This window comes from Sminthopsis crassicaudata, chromosome 2 (assembly GCF_048593235.1).
Source record: "Sminthopsis crassicaudata isolate SCR6 chromosome 2, ASM4859323v1, whole genome shotgun sequence".
NCBI classification, from domain to species: domain Eukaryota; kingdom Metazoa; phylum Chordata; class Mammalia; order Dasyuromorphia; family Dasyuridae; genus Sminthopsis; species Sminthopsis crassicaudata.
The window spans coordinates 261,742,861-261,759,768 of NC_133618.1; positions in this window are offsets into that span (position 1 = coordinate 261,742,861).

Consider the following 16,908-nt stretch of genomic DNA (forward strand, 5'->3'; position numbering starts at 1 on the left):
CCCACAGTTTCTTCCTTATCTGAAAAGCCCGCAAGAACTTGGGGTACCACCCACAAGCCCCTTTAGGTATAAAAGAGCCAAACTGGAGCTCTCTCTTTGCAAAAGCCCTTCCCTCCAAACATGGTATCCTTCCGGCCATATAAGGGTTCCTGCCCACCTAGTGACCACCTTTGGCCCTGGCATCTTTCTACTTTTGACTTTACCTCCAAATTCCTACAATAAACCTTTTTTTATCAATATAGGTTTTCAGGCCTGTAAATTCATTTACAGAGGACACTGCATCAAAATGGGACTATCTTTGCACTGACCAAAACGGGGTTCCCCCTTTCCTATCTCTCATCATTACCATCAAAAACAACCATGGAAATCTTTTTTTAAAACCTCCCTGGCTTTTTCAAATTATATTTTCAGATGTGCTCTATTAAGTTATTGTTGTTAATTTACTTAAAAAGGTATTTAATTTCAATATAGAACTACTGTAGCGCACAGCAGTGCTAAACAAAATTGTGAGAGAGAAAGAGTTAATTTGCCTTGGTACAGTTTCCTTCAAGACATTTCTACAGAACTTAAAATCTAAATCTTTCATTCTAATGTCTCACAACTCAATATAGATTACACAGAACATTCCTTCCCTGGAAGAACCGTTCTAAGAACTTTTCTCCCTTCTTTCTGCCCTTCTCTTTTCTTATCATATCTTCCTGTATCCATCCCTTTTTCTCACATCATTATTTTCTATTTTCTGAAGTGTTGATTAATTACATATGTTCAATCCCTCTTCAACATAGTAACCTTTAAGACAGTTACAATCTTTGCATTGACTTCTTTTTTCCTGGTTTACCAGTCTCATTTCTTCAACAGATTCAACAGGTAAATCCAAAGTCCTTCTATCAATCTGGTTGCCTCCCTCTCGCCACCTTCTAGGTTGTCATTAGTATAGGGAGAATGAATACAATAATCCATATTCAATAGTACTAGGGCAAAGAGATTATGACCTCTTTCCTATGAATTATGTTTCTCCTAATGTTGTTTAATAATATTGGATTAGTGCATTAAACTCCCATTATATGCTAGGCATTGTGTTAAACACTTGGGATACAACAAGAGGCAAAGGAGGCCTTAAAGAGTTTACAACTCAATGAAGGATGAAATATGCAAACAAATATATAAAGATAAGCTAAACAGCATAAACAGGGAATAGTTAACATAGGGAAAGCATTCAGATTAGCAATTATGATCTCAAAAAAGGCAATAGCAAAAATAGACTCAAAAGAGATAAGTTAAAAAACTACATTTTGCTGAAAGGTAGACAGGGTGTGAAATTGTGCTCCCTTTAATCTGTAAAATTAACATTCTAAAATTGTGTACCCTTTGATCTGTAAAGAAGGGAGATTCCAGTCTCAGGCCCTCCTGCAAGACATATCTCCCCAGACAGGTTAAGTGGCCTCATCCAACTGGGCCATTTCTGGGGCAAGCTGGATCTCTATTCAAATTCAGGCTGAGGAAGCCTTCAAGGCAATTTCATTTGGGAGATCCTGTCTGATTAGCTCAGGCTGCCCCAGTCTTCCACCAAAATCTGTTCATATAATAGATTTCTGTTTACTCATTTCTTTGCAGAATATCCCAAGAAGGACTATGCCTTGTCCCTTGGTATAGCTGCCAGGACCCTGCCCACTGAGAAGATATTTTCTTCTCAGTGCCAGCCTCCATTTCCCTAACAGGACTTTGCTACTAAAGAAGTCAGTCTCTCAGCAAAGCTGAGTTCTCATCCAACAATAAACTTCCATTTTTACACCTAAAACTCTTCCGGTTTGTGAATTCTTCAGAAAGAACCTGTGCCTCCAACCAAAAAAGGATTTCCACAACTCTCTGCATTGCCACTAACCTCATCAGTACCATAGACAATGAATCGATATTACTACTAAACATGTGTGCACTAAATGGCATAGCATCTAAATGCTTAATAGAAAAATTAACATTAGTTGCAGAGAGAAATAGGGAATAAAAACAAAAATAGTGAGGGTTATCAAGTTATTCCTTTCATGCCTAATATAAGTTAAAAATTACACCACAAAGGACTTCCTTAATGACATCTGAAAATTTTGGTATATTATCTTATTGTTGTCATTCTCTTTAATGAAATAATCTATCTTTTCTATAACTTGTAATTTGGCCTACAATTCTTTCAGATTAAGTCATCATTTAATATTTTTTTCAGTAGCCCTATATTTTATTCTGCTTTTCTATGCTTTTGATGAGGTTTTTAGGTCCAAATACAAGTTCAGTTTTGTTAGAGTGCCATGCACATGTAAGAGAAAGAGGTCTGCTTCTTTCTATTCCCATTCAGTGATTGCTATCAAGTCTCACTTTTCTAAAATCCTATTCAGGTCCTTATTTCTTTCTTATTTACTTTTTAAATAGATTTATCTAGGAGTTAAAAGGATGTACTGACGACTTTCATTATAATTTTATTATCTATTTCTCCTTATAATTCATTTAGTTTTTCCATTAAGTATTTAAATGTCATTTCATTTGGTAAACATGTCAATTACTGAAATTAAATCATTGTCTGTGTTACCTTTTCATCAACAGATAGTTTCTATCTCTTTCAATTATGTCTATTTTTCTGTTTCCTCATCTGAATTCTATTATCTATTCCTCCTTTTTTTTTTTAATTCATCTAAGGCACAGTAAATTTTTCTCTGTTCCATTATATTAACTCTGTTATTTTGCATCCAAATCAATTCCACTATTCTCTTCCACTCATTCGATTCACCTACATAGTGATGATAGTAAATTTTTTATTTCCTTCCATCCTATTCTCTCATACTTTTTGTTCTCTCATTCTCTCTTTATTGCAAGTACTTACTGTTTCTTTCCTTTTAACTTCTTCACTATTCCCTTTCTGGCCTTTGTCTTACTTAAATTCCTCTCTAAATATAGACAATTTCTTATGTGTTTTTTTTTCTCTTCTGGTTCCTTTTTGTATGTCTCTTGAATTGAATTTATTCTTACATCAAATTCTGGAGGAGGAGGAGAGGGAAAAAGGAGGATGTTTTATGTGTATTCTGTCCTATTTTAGTCAATTTAAATGAAAATAAAATTCAATTGACAACCAGTCCCCCCAGTCTTCCATATCAGTAAATACTTTTAGTTGAGCACCTTGATTATGTGAGATAAGTTTTCCCTCCCATCTTTTCTCTCATTTTTCAAGCTAGTATATCCTTTCCCCTACTTACTTCTTTTTTCAGAACTGTGAAAACATAACAAACCTATTTTTTTTGCTTCATTTGACTAGCTCTGTGATTCCTTATGACATTAAGATGTTAAAAATAACTTTTTTTTCATTTTAGTAGTATTATATTTTTCCTCTTACATTTAAAAATAATTTTCAATATTCATTTTTTCAAATTTTGAATTCCAAAATTTTTTCTCACCTCCCCCCTCCTCAAGAAAGCAAGCAATTTTATATAGATAGATAGATATAGATAGATATCTAAATCAGAATAAAAGAGAAAACAATGAGAAAGAAAAATAAAACAAAAAAGGGGGAAATAGGATGCTTTAATCTACTTCAGTCTCTATAGTTCTTTCTCTGGAAACAAATGCCATATTCCATCCAAAATCTATTGGAATTGTTTTGGATCATTGTATTGCTGAGAAGAGCTAAGTCTGTCATATTTGATCATCATTTGGTCTTATTGTTACTGTGTACAAGGTGCCCCATATACACCTCCATTCCTCTTTTCCTCATTAGAATATTTTAGTCCTTAATTTCACATAAGATCCATCTTTTTTTCCTGCTCAGTTTTACTGGATGAGTTATTCTTAGTTGTAGACTTTTATATTTTGCCTCAGAGAATATTTTATTCTGTATTTTCTGCTTCTTTATTTTGATAGTCCTAATTCTTGACTATCATTCCTTTAAATTTAAATTATTTCTTTCTGGCTGCTGGTAATATATATATATATACACATATTTTTTTGATAGCTCTGAGTTTTGGTAATGACATTCCTGGGATCTCTTTCATTTTGGCAGTATGTGGCTAGTGGGTTCTTTCAATTTTCACAATGCCCTCTTATTCTAATATATTTGAATACATTCTTTAATGATTTCTTGAAATATGATATCCAGGTTCTCTTTGTTTATGAATTTCAGGAAATATAATGATTCTTAAGTTATGTCTCCTTATTCTATTTTCCAGGTTACCTATTGTTTATATAACATACCTTATATTTTCTTCTGTTTTCTCAATCTTCTGATTTTTGTTTTAATGTCTTATCTGCTAAAGTTATTTGCTATTTAATCTATTTTAATTTGGGGGGGAGTTTACTATGACATGGTTTTGTACCTTTTGTGTTATATTATTGATTCTTTTTCCAATTCTCTTCTCTACCATTGTCATTTCAAAATAAAATATCATATCTAATTTCATTTTAAAGTATCATTTCTTCCAGGAATTCTAATTATTCATGTGGGCAAAATGATAGTTTTTCTCTTCAAGATTCTAATTATAGATGTTTCTGAGTTATTCTTTTCTCTGTGTCTTTGTCATTCCTGGCATGATAATACTCCTAATTTTTTTTGTTACCTTATTTTGTTGTTTCTGAAACAAATTATGTGACCCAAATTATGTTACAAGTCACATCTCTTATAAGCCTCAGTTGCCTCATCTGCAAGACGAACATAACAATAGTACCTATTTCACAAGGATATTATAAGGATTATATAGAATGATATGTGTAAAGCACTTTGTAAACCCTCAAAAGTGCTATATACATAATAGGTATCATTATTTCTCTCAATCTATGGTAATTTTTGTAGGTATTATTATCTCCGTAAATCTATGATAGTTCTCATTAAATTTGTTGATGTACCTGAACTATATAGCCACAAGTAAAACACAACCTTATATGTGGTGGTGGCAGTAAAGCCAGAGGAATGCATGATTATTCTTATCTAGAGTCATTAGCTAAGAGTGACTTCAAAATCTTAATCAAAAAGAGCAATGAAAAATTTAGGCAGTCAAAAGTGAAAGTATCTTGTTTCAAGCTAGGGGTTTGGCTATGAAAGGGAAGAAAGAGGCAAAGAGCATGATAGGATTAAGTTTTTTTAAGGATAGTGAACATCTGCCATATTTTAGGAAAGAAGAGAAAAGTCAGTAGATAAGAAAAGTTTGATCATTAGGAAGACAGAAAAGATGATCAAAGAAATAAGAGGCTGGTGATTGGAGGGGATAATATCAAGGGCCCAAGTAGAAGGGCTTAGCCACCACAACTTTGTTCTTGGTATAATAAATAGTTAAATGATGCAATGTATAAACCACTAAAACTGGAGTTTTTAAGAATTAAGTTCAAATCCTGCCTTGGACACTTATTATGTGAGTGGACAGCCAAACTTCTGTTTCCTCAGTTTCCTCATCAAAATAGAGAAAATAATAGTTAGCTGAATTCTTTATCATTTCCTGAAAATCCTCTTCCTAATCTCTCCTTTACCAGAGAGGACAAGTTCATCTTTCCAGTTATTCAACTCTAAGGTCTTAGTACTTTTTTCACACCCCCTCCTTCCCTTTTTTCCTCCTTCCCCCTCTTTCCCGCCCTCTCTCCCTTTCTTCTTCTCTCCATCCCTCCCTCCTTCTCTTCCTCCATCTCCTCCTCCATCTCTCACTCCTTCCCTGCTTCTACTTCTCTCCTTGCTCTCAATCACACTCTCCTGTTCTCTCTTCCCTCTCTCCCTCCCTGTGTGTGTGTGTGGGTGTGTGTGTATCTCTCCATCCCCCTCTGTCCTCTCTTTCTCCCCTCCTCTCTCTCTGTCTCTCCTTCCTTCAACCAATTTATCAACTGATTGATCTATTGGTCTATCTCTTTTATATGCAAGGTGTTACCAAAGTCTGTCAATTTCATCTTTTTTTTTTTTTTTTTTTTTTTTTTTTTTTTTTTTTTTTTGCTTTCGCATTTGGGATTAAATGACTTGCGGAGCTAGGAACTGTTAAGTGTGTGATGACAAATTTGAACTCAGATCCTTCTGTCTTCAGGGCTGGTGCTCTATCTACTGCCCCACTTAGCATAATATCTTTCAAATATAGCCTCTTCTCTTTCTGGGACTGCCATTACCCTGATGCAGTCCCTCATCACCTCATGTCTGGACTATTGTATTGATATACTGATTGGTTTTCCTGACTCAAACTACTTTATACTACGACTCATCCTCCATTCAGCTGTCAATTTGATTTTTCTGTGTTTTAGTGCAGATTTGACAATGTTACCACCATGATCACTAATAACATCCTAATTCAATTAGCTCCATTGTCTCTTTATCACCTTCAAAGTCAAATATAAAAGACATTAGTTGCCATTTGCATTCTTTGTAATGTTCTTCTTAAATTTCCAGTCTTCATCCCTCCCCAAACATATCTGTGATTCAATGACCCTGGTGGATTTTCTGTTCCTCAAAGACATTCTATCTCCTGACTCAGAATATTTTTATTGACTGTTCCCCAAGTCTGAAATTCCCTTTCTCCTTGTCTCCATCTCCTGGCTTCCTGTATTCCTTCAAGTCTATCCTGGAACCCTGCATTCCACAACATGCCCATCCTGATCCTCTTTCATTATAGTACCCTCTGAAAAGCACCCACATGTGCAAAAATGTTTGTAGCAGCTCTTTTTGTGGTAGTAAAAAATTGGAAAATGAGTAGATGCCCATCAATTGGGGAATACCCAAACAAGTTGTGGTTGTGTGGTTCAGACAGAGAGGTGAGCTACCACCATATAATAAAATAGCTGGAGATATCTCTAGGAGCAAAATGAAGATTCTCGTGAGAAGCAGGCCTCACTGCAGTCACATAAGCAGTTAAAGGGAAGAGACAGAACAGCAGAACATACAGATTCCTCCCACCACTGACTTTCATTTTCATTGCTGAAGGAATATGGTCTTACATTTGCAGGTACAACCCCCCCTTCTTGTTGATTTATTTTTTTAATTCATTGGATGGACTGAAAAGAAAGTATGTTTTGACCAATGATTAGCTACACTGTCTACTTCCTAAAAATCACATGGCTTCTTGAAGCTTAGACCTAGAGTCTGACCATTTCTGCCTTACAATCCTCTGAGAATAGGGATCATGTGACTTCCTGAAACCTAGGCCTAAAGTCCAAAAGCCTCTGAGAAATCTTCACCTAGTACCATTCATGGTATATGAACATAAGTGAACATTATTGTTCTGTAAAAAATGATGAACAAGCTGATTTTAGAAAGGCCTGGAAATATTTATATGAATTGATCTTGAGTGAAACAAGCAGAACCAGGCAAAAGTATACAATAACAGCAAGAATGTGCGACAATCAGCTATGAAAGTTTTAATTCTTCTCAGTGGTTCAGAGATTCAAAGCAATCCCAATAGATCTTGGACCAAAAAAAAGCCATCTGCATCCAGAAAATTAACTGAATGTAAATCAGCATATGCTATGCTCACTTCTTTTTTCTGGTTTTTTATCTCTTCCATGGTTTTTCCCTTTTGCTCCGATTTTTCTCTCAACATGATTCATAAGGAAATGTATATTACTTTATAATAATTGGACAGAAAAAGCTGTCCAATTCATTAGGACCACAAGAAGGTAAGTTTATAACAAAAGGAAGTTGGACCAAAGAGTGGGTAAGACCAATGATCTGCAACAATCAAAAGGAACATGCACATTCTTGGGTTCATAAAGGTGAAACAGAAGAGTGGTTTACATATGGCCACATACCTGTCCAAGGTCATGGCTATAAGCAATACCATCTCAGTGTCATCAAATGTATGAATGAGAAAGTTCTGAGCAATGCAACTCCAAAAGAAATTAATTTATCCTTCCTGAAGAAGGGGCTGTGACTGAACCAAAACCTAAGTCAGTCAAGGAGAGGTTGGCCAGAAGATATACATGGGGAATATAAATTGGAATCAAAGGTCATAGTGAGAAGAATGAGCATGTTTCCCAGAATGTTCACCATGCAGAGTATAAAGTAAGACACAAAGAAGAGGCATTGAATCTCCTATGAATCAGAGAGTCCAAGTAACACAAACTTAATCCTATAAAATGATTCTCTCCATCCGTAAGTAAAAATATGATACGGGAATCAGAATTCAAGATATTACTATCCTGGTTTGAGAGATATAAAAGTTAATTTTACTTAATATGTCACAAACCAAACAAAACTCACATGATCTCTGAAATTGTCCAATATTGTTTTTTCTCCTTATAATGTTTTTCTGTTTATGGATAAATTAAGAGCATAAAAGAAAGGTGCTGAGTTTTTAACGATACCCCAAAACTCATCACATAATCCAAAAAATAATAGAACTCAGAGTTATTTTTTTTCCTTCTGAGGCTAGGTTTAAGTGACTTGCCCAGGGTCACATAGCTAGGAAGTGTTAAGTATCTGAGATCAGATTTGAACTCAGGTCCTCCTGAATTCAGGGCTGGTGCTCTATCCACTGCACCACCTAGCTGCCCCACTCAAAGGGATTTTTAAAACCATCTAGAACAACACAATTATTTTATACATAAGGAAACTAGTATTAGAATTAAATAATTTACTCAGGGTCACACAATTGATGTGACCAAAGTACCTTTGAAGTACATGACTCACTGATTCCAGATCCAGGGCTCCTTAAGCTCCACCTAAATATCTTTATAAGTGAAAGAGAGGCTGTAAACAGAGGAACATCACTTAACTGGAATGTAAAATGTTGGAACTAATGAGATCAATAGGTGTAAATTTCAATGGATGATATGGAGAATAAAGATATTCAATATAGGTCTTGTAATTCTCCAAAATAACTCTGTGAAGTCTCTTTTGGAAATTGTCTTGAATGCATCAGATAAATTATTTTAAAGGATGCATGAGATAAATTATTTTAAAATATTAAAGATCCTCAAGGTTAATAAATCTTTGTTCTTAAAAAGTGATTTGGATTTTATTATAGCTTTTTATTTACAAGATTTATGCATGGGTAATTTTTCAGCATTGACAATTGCAAAACCTTTTGTTCCAATTTTTCCCCTACTTCCTCCCACCCCTTATCCCAGATGGCAGGTAAACCAATACATGTTAAATATGTTAAAGCATATGTTAAATACAATATGTGTATACATGTATATACATTTGTTTTGCTGCACACAAAGAATCAGACTTTAAAATAATACATAATTAACCTGTAAAGGAAATAACAAATGTAGGCAGACAAAAATAGAGGGATTGGGAATTCTATGTAGTGGTTCACACTCATTTCCCAGAGTTCTTTTACTGGATGTAGCTGGTTCTATTCATTACTGCACTATTGAAACTAATTTGGTTCATCTCATTGCTGAAGAGAGCCACATCCATCAGAATTGACATCATATAGTATTGTTGTTGAAGTATATAATAATTCTTGATCCTGCTGATTTCACTCATCATCAGTTCATGTAAGTCTCTCCAGGCCTTTCTGAAATCATCCTGCTGATCATTTCTTACAGAACAATAATATTCCATAACATTCAAATACAACAATTTATTCAGCCATTCTCCAATTGATGGACATCCACTCAGTTCCAATTTCTGGCCACTACAAAGAGGGCTGCAACAAACGTTCTTGCACATATAGGGCCCTTTCCCTTCTTGAAGATCTCTTTGGGATATAAGCCCAATATAACACTGCTGGATTGAAAACTCAGACCACAATGCAGGGAACCCAAGGCAGGAAGTCAGATCAGGGAGCCAAGGCATTGTGGTGTCCACACACTGGGGAACCTACTTGGAGGCTCTTTGGTTACTTTAATTAAAGCTGCTGTCACCCATTTGCCTTAAGAGCAGACCTCAACCATTTAAAAAATGAGCAAAAAAGCAAAAAGAACTCTGCCATAAGCAGCTTTTATGGAGAGAGAAAACAGACTTCAAATCCTGAAGTTGCTATTGGCAAATCAGCTAGAGATGAAGCCCTGAAGGGTGATATGACCTGGTCTCAATTTCACAAGGCTCTCTTGGAAGAAGTCAAAAAGGATCTTAAAAGAGAGTTAGAAGAAAAATGGGGAAAGGAAATGAGATCATTTTAAGAAAAGAAAAAACAGAAATTATCTGAAGAAAATTCCTTACAAAACAGATTTAGTGAAATGGAAAAAACATATAACTCCTTACAAAATAGATGTGAAAAAGAAACCAATTCATTGAAAAACAGAATTTGTGAAATAGAAAAAAATGCAATGAACAAAACACTTAATTAAAAAATTCAAGTGGTCAAATACAAAAAAAAAAAAAAAAACATAACTGAAGAAAATAATACACTAAAAATTAGAATTGAACAAATGGAAATGAAAAACTCAATGAGACATCAAGAATCAGTCAAACAAAAGCAAAAACATGAAAAAGTAGAAGAAAATGTTAAATGCCTCATTGGAAAACAAATGACCTGGAAAATAGCTCTAGGACAGACAAAATTAGCATTATTGAACTTGCTGAAAATCATGATAAAAAAAAAAAAGACTCTACATCATCTTTCATGGAATCATGAATGAAAACTTCCCTGATATTCTACAACCAGAAGGTAAAATATCCATTGAAAAAATTCACCAATCATCTTCTGAAAGAAACCCCAAAATAAAAACTACAAAGAATATCATAGCTAAATTTCATAATTATTGAATCAAGGGGAAAAATACTGCAAGCAGTTAGAAAGAAACAATTTAAATATCAAGGAGCCACAGTCAGGATTACACAGCACCTAGCAGCTTCCACCATAAAGGATCAAAGGGCCTGGAATCTGAAATTGCAATAGACAAAGGAATTTGGATTGCAGCCAAAAATCAACTACCCAGCTAAATTGAGAATTGTCTTTCAGAGAAGAATATAGACATTCAATGATACAGGTGAATTTCGTTTATTTCTGAGGAAAAGACCAGAGCTGAACAAAAAAATAAAACTGATCTCCAAATATATAACTTAAGAGAAGTATAAAAAAAAGTACAAAAGTAAAGAACTCTTGAGAACTATATCTTTGTTATGGGTGTACTTAGAGACTACAAGTAAAATTTGATTTTATTGTGATAATTTGAAAAGAAACTAGAGGTGGAAAGGGTATTGTACCAGAAAAAGAGGAAAATTGAGGTAAAATGAGGGAAATTACATCTTATGAAGAGGCAAAGAAGACCTATCATAATTGAGGGAAAGAAGAAAGGGGGATGAACATTGTGTGAATCTTACTCTCATCCGATTTGGCTCAAAAAGAGAATATCAGACATATTTGGTTTCACAGAGAAACATCTCTTACTTTAGGGAAGGGGGAGGAGGAAGGGGAAAGGAAAGGAAGAAGCTAAGAGAAGGGTAAACAGAAGTAGTAAAGGAAAGGTAAAAGAAAGGGGGAAAGACTGTAAAGAAGGAAGGCTGTGATCAGAAGGGAAGTGGTGATCAGAAGCAAAATACTGGGGAAGAGAAAAGAAAGAGAAAAGGCTAGGAAAAAAAATGAATGAATTGGTGAAACAACAAATCATATTAAAACAATCAATAATTTCATCCAAGAGAATGACAACAATGAGACAACATACCAAAATTTATGGGATGCAGCCAAAATGGTTATTAAGGGAAATTTTATGTCTCTAGATAGTTACTGCATAAAATAGAGAAAGAGAAGATCAGTGAATTGGGCTGGCAACTAAAAAAGCTAGAAAAATAACAAATTAAAAATACCCAATTAAATACCAAATTTGGAATTCTGAAAAAAAGGGGAGATTAATAAAATGAAAGTAAGAAAACTATTGAATTAATAAATCCAACTAAGATTTGGTTATATGAATAAAACAACAAAGTAGATAAAACTTTAGTTAATTTGATTAGAAAAAGGAAGGAAGAAAATCACATTGTTAGACTCAAAAATGAAAATGGAGAACTTTCCACCAATGAAGAGGAAATTAGAGCAATAATTAGGAGTTATATTGCCCAACTTTATGTCAATAAATTTGATAATCTAAGTGAAATGGAGGAATACCTACAAAAATATAGATTGCTCAGATTAACAGAAGAGTAAATAAATTATTTAAATAGTTGCATTTTAGAAGAGGAAATAGAAGAAGCTATTAATCAGCTCCCTAAGAAAAAATCTCCAGGGCCAGATGGATTTACATGGGAATTCTATGAAACATTTAAATAACAATCAATTCCAATAATATGCAAATTATTTGAAAAAATAGGGAAAGGAGTCTTACCAAATTCCTTTTATGACACAGATATGGTACTGATACCTAAACCTGGTAGGATGAAAACAGAAAAAGAAAATTATACACAAATCTCCCTAATTAATATTGATGTAAACATTTTAAATAAAATATTAGCAAAGAGATTACAGAAAGTAATCTCTAGGATAATACATCATGACCAAGTAGGATTTATACCAGGAATGCAGGGCTGGTTCAATATTAGGAAAACTATTGGCATAATTGACTGTATCAATACCCAAACTAACAAAAATATATGATTATCTTAATAGATGTGGAAAAAAGCATTTGATAAAATCCAATACCCATTCCTATTAAAAATACTAGAGAGTAGAAAAATAAAAAGACTTATCCTTAAAATGATCAGTACATCTGTTTAAAACTATTAGCAAGTATCATATATAATAAGGACAAACTAGAACCATTCCCAATAAGATCAGGTGTGAAACAAGGCCACCCACTATCAATATTAATATTCAATAGTGTATTAGAAATGTTAGCTTTGGGGATAAGAGAATAAAAAGAGATTAAAGGAATTAGAGTAGTAAAGGAGAAAACAAATTATCATTCTTTGCAGATGATATGATGGTATATTTAGAGAACCCTAGAGAATCAACTAAAAAGTAGTAGAAACAATTAACAATTTTATCAAAGTTTCAGGATACAAAATAAATCCACATAAATCATCAACATTTTTATATATTACCGACAAAATCCAGCAGCAAGAGATACAAAGAGAAATTCCATTTTAAATAACTGTCGATAACATAAAATATTTGAGAGTCTACCTGCCAAGGCAAAGTCAAGAACTATATGACCACAACAACAAAACATTTTCTGCAATAGCAAAGTCACATCTAATCAACTGGGAAAATATCAAGTCTTCATCTGTAGTCTGAACAAATATAATAAAAATGACATTACCTACCTTAATCTACTTATTTAGTACCATACCAATCAAATTCCCAAGAAATTATTTTACAGATCTAGAAAAAATAACAATGTTCATCTGGAAGAACAAGAAGTCAAGAATTTCAAAGGAATTGATGAAAAAATGCAAATGAAGATGGCCTAGCTATGCCAGAACTAAAACTATATTATAAAGCAGCAGTCATCAAAACCATCTGTTATTAAGAAATAAAGTTGTTGATCAATGGAATACTTTAGATTCACAGGACAAAATAGTCAATGACTATAATAATCTAGTGTTTGACAAGCCCAAAGACCCCAGCTTTTGAGATAAGAATTCACTATTTAACAAAAACTTCAGAGAAAATTGGAAACAAGTATGGCAGAAACTAGGCATTGACCCATACCTCAAACTGGATACCAAGATAAAGTCAAAATGGGTTCATGATTAAAGCATAAAGAGTGGTATTATAAGCAAATTAGAAGAACATAGGATAGTTGAGCTCTCAGATCTCTGGAGAAAGAAGAAATTTGTGACCAAAGAACTGGAAATCATTATTGAATACAAAGTAGATAATTTTGATTATATTAAGTTAAAATATTTTTGTACAGACAAAACTAATGCAGACAAGATTAGAAGGGAAGCATAAATTGGGAAAACATTTTTACATGTAAGGATTCTGATAAAGGCCTCATTTCTAAATTATATAGAGAATTGACTCAGATTTATAAGAATTTAAGCCATTCTCCAATTGATAAATGATCAAAGGATGTGAACAGACAATTTTCAGATGAAGAAATTGAAACCATTTCTAGTCACATGGAAAGGTGTTCTAAATCATTATTGATCAGAGAAATGCAAATTAATACAACTCTGAGATACCACTACATACTTCTCAGATTGGCTAAGATTGGAAAAGATAATGATGAATGTTGGAGGAAATGTGGAAAAACTGGGAAACTAATACATTGTTTGTGGAATTGTGAAGGCATCCAACCATTCTAAAGAACAATTTGGAACTATGCCCAAAGGATTATCAAACTGCATATCCTTTGATGCAGCAATGTTTCCACTGGGCTTATATCCCAAAAAAATCTTAAAGGAGGGAAGCGACACACATGTGCAAAAGTATTTGTGGCAGCCTTTTTGTAGTGGAAAAAAACACTGGAAACTGAGATGCCCATCACTTGGAGAATGGCTGAATAAGTTATGGTATATGAATGTTATGGAATAGTATTGTTCCATAAGAAATTATCAACAGGATGGTTTCAGAGAGCCCTGAAGAGATTTACATGAACTGATGCTAACATGAGTAGAAGCAGGAGATCATTATACACAGGAGATTATATGAGAATCAATTCTGATAGTTGTGGTTCTTTTCAACAATGAGATAATTCAGGCTGGTTCCAATAAACCAATAGATGGAGAGAACCATCTATACTCAGAGAGAAAACTTTGGGAACTGAGGGTGGACCACAGCATAGCATTTTCATCTTTTTCTGTGGTTTGCTTGAATTTTATTTACTTTCTGTAGAGAATTGAAACTCAAAAAAAAAAAAAAAAAGTGTGTTTGAATCAGACAGCAAAGCACTTAAGGCTAATTACTCTGGACTCCAGAATCCAAAATACAACTTTGGCAAGCCTTATGGCAGCTTTCCTGCCTCCTTCACTTCTCCTCTTAAAGATCAAAGACTTTGACTGATCCTAACTCTGACTGATCCTGAAGCCCTCCAGGGAGCTATCTTGGACATTATATTTGTCACCCCAACGTGGACTAAGGACCTGCACAAAGCTCGATCATAATTTCAATGAAGAAGTCCCTGTGACCAGGAAGTAGGGTGAGTATAGAGAACTGAAACTCCAAAAAGGTATGCTTGAATCAGACAACAGAACTCTTAAGGCTAATTGCTTATTGGATGTGGGAAAATGACTCTATTAGCATATATTTGGATAATGGCTCTCCTCACCATTGGTGCTTGCTGAATATTTGGTGTTGAGATAATTGTAGACAAGGATTGGAGGGTGGAAGGAGAGAAGTCAGAGTGACTTGGTAGCAGGATGAGGAGGAGAGAGGCTGAAGACTCTGGTCTCCAGAATCCAGGATAAATCTATGGCAAGCCTCGTGGCAACTTGCCTGCCACCTTCACTTCTCCCCCTAAAGACCAAGAACTTTGATTTATCCTGACTCTGGCTGACCCTGAGGCCCTTCAGGGAGCTAGCCTGTACTTTACTGTGAGTATTAAAACAAACAAGCAGGAAACTTGGTTAAGGGATGAAATGGGGCAGATACTAGGAAAAGAGCCTCCCTCACTCCCACTCCCACCCCCACACCGAGGGAGTTCTATAGAAAGCATACTTAGGTTAATAAAGAGGCAAGGTTTGCTTATAACTTGGGAGCAGATTAGTGGACTCATAGAAATATTAGAGTGTATATCCCCTTGGTTCTCCAAAGAAGATGAAATAGAGGCAAATAATTGGAAACTAGAAGGAGAGTAGTTAAGTGAATATTACAAGGATAATGGTCCTGATTCAATTTCTAAGGAAAAAATTCTATATTTACAACAGAATGCAATTGGCCTTTAAAAATCCCACAAGTTCTAAGAAAAAGAAAAGTTTTAAGGAGAATAGCCAGACAAGGAAGTGTGAGGAGAAAGAGGAAGAGAAGGGGGAAGGTACTGAAAAAATCGACAAAAGGCATGAGGAGTTGAGTTGAACTTAAAGGGTGTGGTGATTCTCACTATAATAGCTCAGTTTCATCTCCTCCCTGGAAATTATCAAAGATCTGAAAAAGACTTGCAATCTTTCATGGGTCTACATCATCTTATGTTATGTTATATTATGTTATGTTATTAGAGAATTTGGCTTATGAAATGTTAACCCCTAGTGATTAGAAATCTATAGCAAGTACATGTTTAGAATCTGGACAAAACTTGTGTGGCTTTCTGAGTATAGTGAATTCTGTAGGATGCAAGCCCAATGAAATAGGCAACCTGAAGTTAATATACCAATCACCTGTGACCAATTAACAGATGTAGGTCCTTATGCAGACACTTCACCACAGATTAATTTCCCCAAAGCAGCTTATAAGCAAATTGCTTCTGAAGCTATCAAAGCATGGGGCACCCTTCCAGTAAGGCAAGATATAAGAGAAACCTTCACAAAAATAGAGTAAGGTCCAAATGAACCCTTTGCTGATTTTGTGGGACATCTGCAGACAGTTCTCATACAAATTATTGGTGAAAATTCAACAACAGAAAATATGATAAGACAACTTGCTAAAGAAAATGCTAATGAGGTTTGTAGAAGAATTATACTAGGACTGCACAAGGATGCTCCTTTAGAGGAGATCATAAGACGCTATGCCACAGTGGGCACAAAAACCTTTTATACCCAGGGTATGATGCAGACTTCTCAAGATCCGAACATAGGAAGATAGGGTCCCTTTTAGCAAGGGACTTCCAGAGAGACTTGTCAATGCTTTCAATGTGGTAAAGTAGGGCACTTGAAAGCTCAATGTTGACATAGAGATAGAGTAAGAAAACTGGGTGGAAGAACAAGACCCAAAATCCCATGTCCAAAATGCAATAGAGGCTTCCATTGGACATCAGAATGTAGATTGATTCAGGGAAACAGAATGTGGAGTCCAGCCCCGGGGCCCCAGGCATAAAACACTTGGGGCATGATGACAGCCAATGCTACACTCAGAGATTCTTTAGAAGTTCAGTACTCAGACTTGACCAATCAGCCAAGATGCGACCTGATGGGAGAAAGGGATTATA